Genomic DNA, 12,099 nt, shown 5'->3' on the forward strand with positions numbered 1-12,099 from the left:
TTAGCTCTATTTCAAAAAGGTTTTTATTAAAAATAATGAAAATTTTGATATTTTTAAAAATTTTAATTAAATTAATATACACTTTTTGCAAGAAAAACACCTATTTCCCATTCTTATACAAAACAAGATGAAATCATATTTTAAAGTGTGAGAGCCATCATTAAAATTTTATTTAATTATCCTAAAGAAGATTTTAATTAATACTTATGACGTGCACAATGACCCTAGAATCAAGTCACCAATTAGAATATTTCTTTGTTGTTGCCATGCTTCATTGCATAATCATGGCGATTAATTCTTTGAAAATTCCCTTGAAGGTTATATATATAAGAAAGTTTAATTCTTTTTTTGAGATCGTTCTAACTTGTTGGCAATTTAGCAATGATCGCCCCCTCCTTGAAATAATTCAAGAAGAATAATTTTAAGTCTCAAACTTTGACACCAAAACTTGCATTTAGTCAACATTTATTAAAAAATCAAAATTCTTAAAAATTTGGAATTTGTTGCCATTTGAAAGTTTTTGACAATGTTTTCGAAAACCATTCTCAAAAAACTAATTTTTTTTTTAGATATTAAAACCAAATCTTTAATTTTTTTTTTTAAAGTCCATAATTTAGAATATTTTTAATTTATTTTTTGTGTTTTCAAATATTTTTTAAAAATAATTTTTATTTATAACAAAAAAAATATTTTTAAAAATAATTCAAAAGAGGTAATTTTTTGTTTTCTACTAGAATTCCAAAGCTTTATAGGTTTCACATGGAGATTTCACATGTGAAAGCTTTCTCAATTTTCTAAAGAAGGTTCCAAGTGTCTGCGGTTTGGGATTCAAAACATAAGAAACTCTCAACATATCAAGTAGAAACGAAATCTGGAAACTTCTAGAATATAACAAAACCGAGTGAAATCTGCTGTTAGCTATACTAAAGAATTTCCTTAAACATTTTCAAAATTATTTATGATTTTGACTATATAGGAAAATAAAGAATGGGGAGGATTATAAATTTTGAATTTTGAAATATTCATCTATTTATTAAATTACAAACAGTGCATAACAAATGACATTACAATTACAATCCATTCAACATAAGATATTTACATCATAAAGAGTAGTGGCAATTTATTTTTATATGTTAAAAAAGTATAGAATGATGAAGGATAAATGAGTATTTTTTTAGATATTTTTTAAAAAATTCTTGAGCTTAAAGACTCAAGTGGTTTCAGACTTCAGTTTTTGTATTTTCCATTTATTATTATTTAAGGAAAATTGGTAAAGGTGAAATAAAATACACAAATATTTGAAAAAATAAAATTAAGGTAGTGTTTGTTTTTTAGTTGAATAGAAAAAGTCAAAATATTTTATTTTTTTATTAAGTTTAAAGTAATCGTATTGATATCAATTAATATAATCAAATTGAACTATTAATAACAAATTCACTTTAATCATGTTGGTTAATATCAATAAATTGTTTTTCACTGAATAGAAAAAGTTAAATATTTAAATTTTTTCTGTTTAATTCAAAAACAAATACCACTGAAACTTTTTTGCTTTTTTATTCTTAAAAGATTAAAATACATTTTATTTTATGAAAGGAGACTTAACATATTTTTTAAAAAAAAAACCAATGACTAAAATATCCTTATTTAAATATTTCTATAAATTGAAAAAAAAAAAAAAGGCTAGTATGGTACATGTGGAAAATCATACATGTACATCCTTTTCTAGATGGACTTCTTTTCTCTTTTGTTTCTTTTTCTTCTTTTAATTAAACTTATCTTAAGTTATTGAGATAATAAATCATATTTTTAATTTGTTTGGGTCCAATAAGGTAATCAAAATTATAGTATGACCAATATTTTCTAAAAAAATAGCATTAATTTCTTTTTGCTATTTTAGCAGTTAGAAAATTCCTTATTATTAAGCTTCAATTTAACTCTTTAATCTTCCCCGGTATCTTTGAATAAGCAAATTTTTGCTTTCCCGATTTCATTTTATTATTACATTTTGAGCATTTTTACGAGTTTAAAATGGTTATGTAAAGACAAGTTAATTAAAACTTGATGTAATTACCCAAACTAGGGTGAATTGAGTGTCGGTTACTTTTTCGAACTTTGATAAAAATCAAATACAATGCAATATATAAATATAAAGAGAATAGAAAGAGGAATTTGCAAACTCAATTTTTATAGTGGTCTAGCAATTCGGCTATATCCACTCTTTTCAAGCTCTTGTTTGAATGAGGCTTCCACTATCTTCCACTATCTCCAAAAACTTTAATATAAGCCCTCAATAATTACAATCTCAAATCAACCTAAAATCTACCTCAGTAACTATCACAAGTTTAGAATGAAAAGTGAAGAGAAATTCCAATCCTAGAGAAGTAAATTTTGGCTCACAATATAAGGAAATAATGATTTATTTGATTGTATACAAAGATATTTGCAAATATAAGAGTAAATGCACTAAAAAGCTTTGAATGAAATCTTTGGTTAGTAAGCAATTCGATTTCAAACTCTCTTATTCAGATGCATTTGGAAGTTTAAATATACAAAATAGTAGCTTGAGGACCTTGGAACCCAAGTCAATATTGGGGATTTGAAGAATTAGTTGAGCAATCAATTCGATCAATCCTTGGTCGGTTGAGCAATTAATTTGACTTATCCTCAATCAATTGAGCAACCAATTCGATTGATCGATCCTCCATCAATTGAGCAACTAGTTCAACTGGTCCTCAATCAGTCGATGCTTCACCTTAACCATTCAAAACAACTCATTAGATCTTCAAGGTGTACAAAATGCATTTTGATCGATCAAGCCAAATAGGTTTAACATGTTTCTCACAATCTTGATCGTTTGAAGTAAAAAAAAAAAAAAAAAATTACTTTTAAGATCAAATAGAGGTTGAGAACATAATGGAAGACTTCTAGATAAGCTTATAAACCCTTTCAATTTTGAAAGAATTCAAACTAGAGTTTATTTAAAAATAAGAAATCATCATATTTTACAAAATTTTATTCAATCAAAAAGCATATAAACATGATTTTGAAGCCGGCAAGTGCATGAATGGTTTTAAATGAGTCAATGGCACCAACATGAACAATTAGTTCCCAAATTTTCAAAGGTTTTCAATTTTGTCAAGTCTTCATTAATTATGATCGAACATTGAATTGACTTAAATTAGCCATATTCATTGAAACTTGGAATGATAAACTTGATTACATCATTAATAACTTCAATATTATTTTGCTATCATTAAAACCCAATTAAAGGAAACCTTGAGCCAATAGTTGATTTTATGGACATTAGAGCTAACAATAATGGAAATTCTTAAGCTTGGTAAGTTCTATAACTTTATTTTAAATTGTCAAGCTCAATATTTTATTTTATTTCCTTAAGGATATAGAAATCATTATTAACAAATTTTATTGACTTCCGACTTAAAACATTGTTTGATCTCCTTGAGTTGATTAATCAAAGATGTTTTTTTTCCTCATTTTATAATTTGTTATCTTGAATTTTTTATTACATATAGAACTTTTTACTTACATGATTTGAGATATGTTTTATCAAGCAGATGTTTTTGTCAATTTTGCACGTGAATATGGGTGGAAATGCATGTGAATTTGCCTTCTTTTTCTTGTGGGAAGCAATATATATTTATGTATATATTACCATGAGCGACCATCATATGAACAAATAAACGTATTTCTAAGCTTAATCCGCGAAAACAATGAGGGATTAGTTCAAGGAGTACTTAAAAAAAGGTGCTAATGGCACTGAGACTCCTGTGGGTAATGATAAGCTTAAAAAATCAAGCTCATTGGGTAATGATTAGTTCAAGTGTATTCTTTAATTATTTAGTTTATTTCCCACATCTTTTATAAAGAAACCAAACTTGGGGTCTTATCTTTTTCTTTTCTGCTAATTTTAGTGAAAATTCTCACCAATCAAACATACCCTAAGAATTAATTTTTGACTTTTTTTTTTTTTTTAATTTTCTTAGGAACCAAACCACATGTATGAGTTGCTTATGCAGGCCACTCCTCTTTTTTTTTGGGGGAGCTTAAAGGTTTTATAATGAAGTTATAATGTGGGATTAGATCATAAATAATACAAATAGAAACATTAATAATGGGAGTAAAATTAGAAGTTCTAGTTTGTGTCTAACATGAAACCTTCTTAAGCAAAACACCAAAGTGGTGTTTGTTTTTTTACTTAATTTTAAATAGAACCTTAAAACTTAATAGTGTTAAATATTAGGTTGTTTGTTTTTATAATATTTTATTTCTATTAAGTATTAAAAGATAAAGAAAAGTCAATATGTTATTTTTTTTATTTAAAAAAAACTATATATTTTGGTTTTTTCTATTTAGTAAAAAGTTTATAATAAGTTATGAAAAAAATAGAAAAACAAACAATCTAAATTCTAAAAACAAATTGTTTTAAGCAAAAAGCCAAAAAACAAACACCACTTAATTATCCTGTTAAGACCTCATTCTATCTTCATTAAATATAAAATAATCTTTTAAGCCAAATCAAATATTAAGAAGTTTGGCCCAATTAAAAAATCAACTTTCAAATAAAGCCCGGAAAAAGTTATGAAATAAGTGATTTTGATATTATAGAATTTTAATTAAGTATAGAATAATTTTTTAAATTAATCAAAAGCGTTTTCATAAGAAACAATACTGTAACTTTTAAAACTCCTCTTTTTAGCTAAGCTTTTTATTGGGCTTTAAAAAATCAATTCAAATAATGCCTCATAAACGGTGTCAAATTGAAATTGGGTTTGTGTTTACATATGGGCCAAAAATTAATTTGGCTCAGCAAAACAGAATGAAAATGGAACATAGGCTGAAAAGTAAGCCCAGGGAATGAGCCCAACAAAGGCAAATTAAAAATATAAAAATTTAAAAACTTTCCGTTGCCGGGACTTGAACCCGGGTCTCTCGGGTGAGAGCCGAGTATCCTAACCAACTAGACTACAACGGATTTACCCAGTTGGTTAGGATATAGTCTATATAACGTAATCTACTGACCTTTATTTTCAACAAATAATGAAATACGATACCAAAAAACTCCAAAAATACTAGCATATTTCCCGGTTCTACGTGCCATCAATACACGAACTAAAAGTCTCATTTTGTTAATTTATTATCAATTTGTTTATAATTTACCTCTCCATTTCATATCATTGTGAGAATTTATGTAAAAGCAAATCAAATTAAAATGTCGGATTATTGAATTTGTAATAAGCAAAATAAATATCAATTTTACACATTCAATACAACAACAAATTCATTCAAAATTTAGGCATCTTTGTTAACCAGAAAATAATAAAAAAGGTAGACTATTAAACTTGATTTTAAAAAATAATCAATGAACGTACCCATACATAAAATACTAAGACAAACACTCCGCCTTCTTTCTCCTCTTCATTGTCTCTCTGACCCCTTCATTTTTATTTTATTTTTTTAAGAAGAAAAAAAAAATTGTAATTTTAAGATAGAATTTTTAAAAAATAAATTGAAAAACACATAAGACAAACTTTTTATTAAAAATAATTATTATAAATTTTTCTCAAAAAGTAAAGTGATTTTATTAAAATAAATTTTAACTATTTTCACTTGATTTTTGTACTATTATAAGAATAAAAAAACACTAAAAATAAGGTGATTTTAAAACAAATTTCATTTTTTTTATTAGACATCTTACTTTGGAACATAGAGAATAAAGATGTATTTCATATATGAGTTTTGATAAATAAAAAATTATTTAAAATTTCATTTCATTTGTATTTCTTCCAATGTTGGCTTACTATAGGTAGGATAAGGCAAGGAGAGATGACAATGGGTTTGTTGACCCCAAATTTTTGGCCCAATTTTCTCATACCCACTTTCTATCCCCATTTACAACCCACTCACCTTTTATTTTCTTTTATTTTCTCCCAATTTTTTTTCTTTCTCTAACTCATCCCTTGTACCCATTATTTCCTACCCATAACTTCCCACCCATGACACATCCTCCCTCAAAAACCTAAACCCTTCATCTCTCTCTCTCTCTCTCTCTCTCTCTCTCTCTCTCTCTCTCTCTCTCTCTATGCTCATTGCTCTATCAACGTGCAAGAAAAAGCCTTTCTCTGAGCACCATTGTTATATCTTCCACCCCATACTCATCCCCTTTATTTCTTTTGCTTAAATCATGATAGTTCTAGTCTACATGAGATCAAATTGCAGGCAAAGAAGAAAAGAAAGATAGAGAAAATAGAAATAGAGAGAATAGAAACAAGGAATATTCTAGAATTCCAACACATAGAAAATGAGTTTGGGACTAGAAATTTATATATTGTAGCAAAGGAGTATCACAATAGAGAAAATCTAAACAAACAATACACATGGCAAGGCTTGAGACAAAGGAATATTTCCTACAGCTAAGTAGATGCAGACAAAGTTCAATAGACTTTGAAAACAAGGTGCAAGCTGTGGCTTGGTCAAGACATCTACAAGTTGGTCTTCAGATGGTGTAAATTTGACCAATAAGGATTTATAGAGCACATGATCTCAAATGAAATGATAATCTATTTCAATATGTTTTGTACAAGCATGAAAAATGATATGAGCAGTAAGATGGGTGGTTAGGGGAGTAAAGAAAAGAATGTGCAGTTTGATGAGGAATGTTTCAATCCAAATAAGTTCTGAAGTTGTTTTAGCAAGACCTCTGTATTTGGACTCCACACTTGATCAAGAAAAAACCTTTTGTTTAGTACAAGATCAGGAAACCAAATTGGGGTCAAAGAAACAAAAATGGCCACTTGTACTTTTCTGATCATCTAGGCAGTCGACCCAATCAACATCAGTATAACAAGTGAGTGAGAGATTAGTGGATGGTTGAAGAGAAATGCCATGGGAAATGGTACTCTTGAGATAGTGGAGAATCCTCTTAATAGCTTGCCAATGAGTTATGGTTGAAAAGTGCATGAATTGGCAAACTTTGTTGATAAAAAAACTAATGTCAGGTTGGGTGATGGTACAATACTATAGAGCTCCCACAATGCTTGTGTACAAAGATGGATCTGAAAGAGGCTCACCATCACACAAGGATAAGGAAGATGAGGTGCTCATAGGAATAGAAGCGTGCTTATAGTCAAACATTTAAGCTCGATGAAGAAAAGTAGTAATGTACTTGTGTTAACATAGATGTAGGGAATATGGAGTACGACTAACTTGAATGCCTAGAAAAATAAGAAAGATACCCCAAATCCTTGAGAGCAAATTGATTATAGAGTTGGTTAATAAAGGGGTTCACTAAGATAGAGTGACTACCTGTGATAATAATATCATCCACATAAATTAACAAAATAAGAATGAAGGAGCCCTAATTGGAGAATAACATTGAACTATCAAATTTGGAACCCCGGAAACCACAATGTAGTAGATAAGTATTGAGCTTTGTATACCAAGCACCAAGATTTTTTTAAGACAATATAAAGCCTTATTCAACTTGCAAACATAGTTCGGAGTAAAAGTACTAAGAAAACCAACAACAGTTTCTGATATGTCACCCTTTAAGAATGCATTATGGACATCCAATTGTTTGATAGGCCACTAAAGAGAAATAGTTAAACTTAAAGCAATTCGTATAGTAGTGGGCTTAATAACTGAGCTAAAGGTTTCAAAATAATCCAAGCCTAGTGTTTGTTGAAAACCTTTAGTAATTAACTGGGCTTTATATCTTTCAAGGGAGCCATCTGATTTGAGCTTGACCTTGAAAACCCACTTGCAGCCAATGACTATGTGACCAGGTAATAGAGGCATTAATGTCCAAGTATCATTTTTATTAAGAGCCTCATATTCTGCAATCATAGCATTTTGCTAGTGAGTATGTTTGACTGCTTGGTGAAAAGATACAAACTCAAAAAGGGCAAGTTCAACAAGGGAATCAAATGTTGTCATAAGAGTTTTTTGTTTATAAAACCCGACCTTTGATCTAGTCACCATGGAATGAGTGTTGGTGAGAGGTGGGGGGCGATGGAGAATAGATTTCGGTAAGTCAGTAGGTACAACAAATGGAATTAGACGTATTGAAGTAGTGGGATGAGTGTCCTGTGAGATATGGAGAGAGAGATATATGGGAGGAGAAGAATGAGAGGGAAGAGAAGAATGAAAGGGAGAAGACAATAGGAAGACAAATGGAGAGGAGAAAGAGAGGGAAAGAAGAGAAGTAGAGGAAAAAGAAGAAGGTGAGACAAAAATGGGATGTGGAGTGGCTGAAGAAGGAAAGAAAAAAGAAATAGGGAGATTAGGAGTGAACGTAGATGGAGTAGGAGAGGAAGAAGGAAAGAGAGAAAAAGAGAAAGGAAAAGAGAACTCATTGAAAACCACATGGCGGGAGACATAAATCTAACATGTTTGTCTATTTAAGCACAAATAACCTTTATAGTGAGGACTAAAACCAAGGAGGACACATTTAGTGGAGCAAAACTGAAGTTTATGCTGATTCAAAGGTCTTAAAAATGGAAAACAAGAGCAACCAAACACCCAAAATGAAGAATAAGAAGGAAATTTATCATAAAGCAAGTCAAAAAGGGTTTTATTATTCAATATAGTAGTAGGTAACCTATTAATTAAGTACACAACATATTGGAATGCATATGGCCAATAAGAAATTGGAACAGAAGAATGAGCCAACATGGAAACCAACTTTAACAACGTGGCGATTTTTGCACTCAACTCGCCCATTTTGTTGGGGAGTATAAGGACAAGGATGACGATGATGAATACCAAGATTTTCTAGAAAAAACTTAAGTGGACGAAATTCACCACCCCAATCAGTTTGCAAGGTCTTAATAGTTATGTTAAATTGGTTTTCAATGAGATTTTTGAATTTTAGAAAGTAGGAGAAAACTGTATCTTTTTTTCTTTTAACAAATAAAACCAAATAAAGCGAGAATAATCATCGATAAAAAGAAGGAAGTAATGAGCACCAGTGACATAGTGGATAGGGGAAGGACCCTAAAGATCAGAATGAACCAAATAAAAAGGTTTCATTTCTTTAGATTTTGAAAGTACAAAGGGTAATCTATGACCCTTAGCCAATTGACAAGAGGAACAAAAATAAAAAGATTTAGAATTTCAAATTACAACTCCTTATAACTTGAGTAACTACATTAGAAGCAGGGTGTCCTAGTCTATTGTGCCACAGTATGGTATTATTTTGTTGAGTGATGAAGGCTTAAGCATGGTTGAAGGATAGTTGAGTAAAAAGGATTGAAGGTGAAGCTAATGAAGAAAAGGCATCAAGGGATGACAAAGGAGTGATTGATGATGAAACTTTGTAGAGTCCATTTTCAAGTATTCCTTGAAGAAGTACCCTCCTCAAAGCTTGATCATTCACAAGAAAATGAGAGCGATAGAATTCAACAAAAGCTTGATTATCAAAAGAAAGCTTAGTAACACTGATGAGTTGTTTTAAGATTTGAGGAGCGTGCAAGACATGTTTTAAATGAATCAATTTATAGGACTAGAAATCATAACATTACCAATATGTGAAATTCCAATTGACTTACCATTGCCCATTATATCTTGCTCCTCGCCAGTAAACACACATAGATCTGTCAGGTTGCTAAACTCTAGTGTAAAGCGATGTGTTACTTCAGAATCCATATACCAAGAATTATTATAGCTATTAGAGGGCATAGTAGCAGATGTTGAAGTGGTGAACATTGTAGTTATAAGATTTGGAAGTTGAGGCTTGGGTTGAGAATTTGGAAACTATGGTTGGTAGTTTAAGTTGGCTCGATGATAGGAATTAAAAGCTATGTGACCGAACTTCCCACAAATTTGACATTGTGGCTTTGGTCCAAAATTTCCAGTTGTTTGTTTCTAAAACCATTTTGGAAGATGATTGTGGTTGTCCTTGACGTTTTCTAAGGATGCTAGGTTGGGAATTTGGATGAAAGGTCTGATAAGGATGAATAGGCTTGTTTGGGAAAGATGAATATGAACTTTGTGGGTATTTAGAAAAATTTGGTTTCTGATTTTTTTTAAATTTGTTTTGGCTAGGATAAGCAGTGAGATTAACCTGGGGAAAATGAAGTTGTTGTGCAATATTCCTTTGTTCCAACCGATATTCATAGGTGTAAAGGAGACTATGAATCTTCTGAAGTTGAGAGTTCAACCCCAACACAATAGCAATCGAAGGAGAATGATAGACTCTATTAAGAGCTCCCTATATTTCCTAAGTAGTCTTGTATTTTATGATTCTTCCCACCATGGCAAGAGTTAAGGAAATAGATCCAACTCATGATAAGTTTATTTGTTCATTCCTATTGTATGAAGAGTGGGTTGATATGTAGTTGGGCATGATCCAAGAATTTGGTTGGTATAGGTGCCTCTCTCTCAATGAAATCTTCCAACCTATTAGCTATGATCACATTCAGAAGTTGATTTTTCCAAAGTAGCAGATTCGTCTCATCAAGTTTGATAGTTAGAAGCTGAGAAAGAGATGGGTAATTGGTTTAGGTAATGTTCAAACTAGAGGCTGGAGTTGGGTTAAAATTTTAGGGATTTGCAATTAGGGTTGTCGAAGAAGAAGTTGTGCTAGACATTTTTGGCTCTAACACCAAGATCGAATTGTAGGCAAAGAAGAAAAGAAAGGCAGAGAAAATAGAAACAAAGAGAATAGAATTAAGGAATATTATGGAATTCCAACACTCATAGAAAATGAGCCTGGGACTGAAAATTTATATATTGTAGCAAAACAGTATTACAATAGAGAAAATCTAAACAAATAACACATGTGGCAAGGCTTGAGACAAAGGAATACCTCCTACAACTAAGCATATGTAGAAAATATAACTAATTACATTACTTAACAACACAGAGCTCATCTTGGCCATGGCTGGTCATTCAAATGTTAATTGGTGTCTTGGCAAGGAATGGCTTAACAATTTTGTCCTGTGAGCCCCAATACAACCCTTGTCATGACAATACCCCCACCATCCACACTACCACTCTCTCATCCATGGCAACCACCCTTTGTTCCTCCTCCATGTTATATAAAATTGGTAAGTTTCCCTCACATTTAATCTTTAGGGCAACTGTTTGTGAGATTGAGTTTTGTTTGCGGGCTTTCAATTATTAATTCATGCTCATGGGTTGGGCTTTTGGCTTGGGTTGTTCATTGGAGCCTTAGAATATTGTAGTTTAATGGAGTGTTATTGGGTTTGGGCCCTAATTAGTTTGACCCTTCATTTGGGTTAGATTGTTGATTTGAATGGTTTTATTTTAAGATGTTATATCTAGATATCAGTTTGGGTTTGTTTTTGGGCTTGGCTTGATTGCCAAATTGATTTGGATTCCATGCTACTTAGGCTTAATTATTTATTTGGTTTTTAAGATTGATTTTCTCATTTTAATTATTGATATTTGGGCTTATACTATCTTTGGTACATGGGCTATGGCCTATTTGGTTTTTCATGGTTTGATTGACTGAGGTGGTGAGATTGATGGAAAGGCAAGTCTCTAGGAAAGAGGAAAACAACTCTGCAAGTTTTCATCAGGATTTTTTAAGGAGTTTTACTATTTATTTTAGGAGAGGCAGAGAGTGGGTGGGGGGGAAGAGGGTGGAGGAGGCTCTCGGTATTTCTTCATTTAAGTTTTTTTTTTTAGGTGAGAGAACGTATTGAGGATTTGATTGAACCGGAGCTTCACTTTTGAAGCCGCTTGGGGTTGTTTTGTTGATATAACCTTCTTCCCTTTATTTATTTATTTTTTATTTATTCTATTCGGTTTGGAATTTTATTTTTTAAATATTGGTGGGTTGTTTCATTTCTATAAATTTAGTTTGTAAATATTGGTTGGTTATTTCAATTCTATAAATTTAGTTTGTAAATATTGGTTGGTTATTTATGTTTGATTTTGTTTATTTGTTTGTTTGTTTATTTATTGTTTTTACCTTGTTTGGTGGTGTATATTTGGGCAGTTTGAAATTTATTTATTTTTAAACCAAATATATATATATATATATATATATATATATATATATATATTTATAAATTGAGAAATTTTTTTTAAATAAATCCATAAGTCATTTTTGTA

The 12,099-nt window shown here is 30.7% G+C and overlaps 1 non-coding gene across 1 annotated transcript; it reads right to left on the minus strand.

Moving 5' to 3' along the window:
- Positions 1 to 4,920: 4,920 nt before the first annotated feature.
- On the minus strand, positions 4,921 to 4,993 carry TRNAE-CUC. The gene has a single exon. It is a non-coding gene; the product is annotated as a tRNA-Glu (tRNA).
- Positions 4,994 to 12,099: the final 7,106 nt, after the last annotated feature.

Source organism: Vitis riparia, chromosome 9, assembly GCF_004353265.1.
Source record: "Vitis riparia cultivar Riparia Gloire de Montpellier isolate 1030 chromosome 9, EGFV_Vit.rip_1.0, whole genome shotgun sequence".
Classification (NCBI taxonomy): Eukaryota; Viridiplantae; Streptophyta; class Magnoliopsida; order Vitales; family Vitaceae; genus Vitis; species Vitis riparia.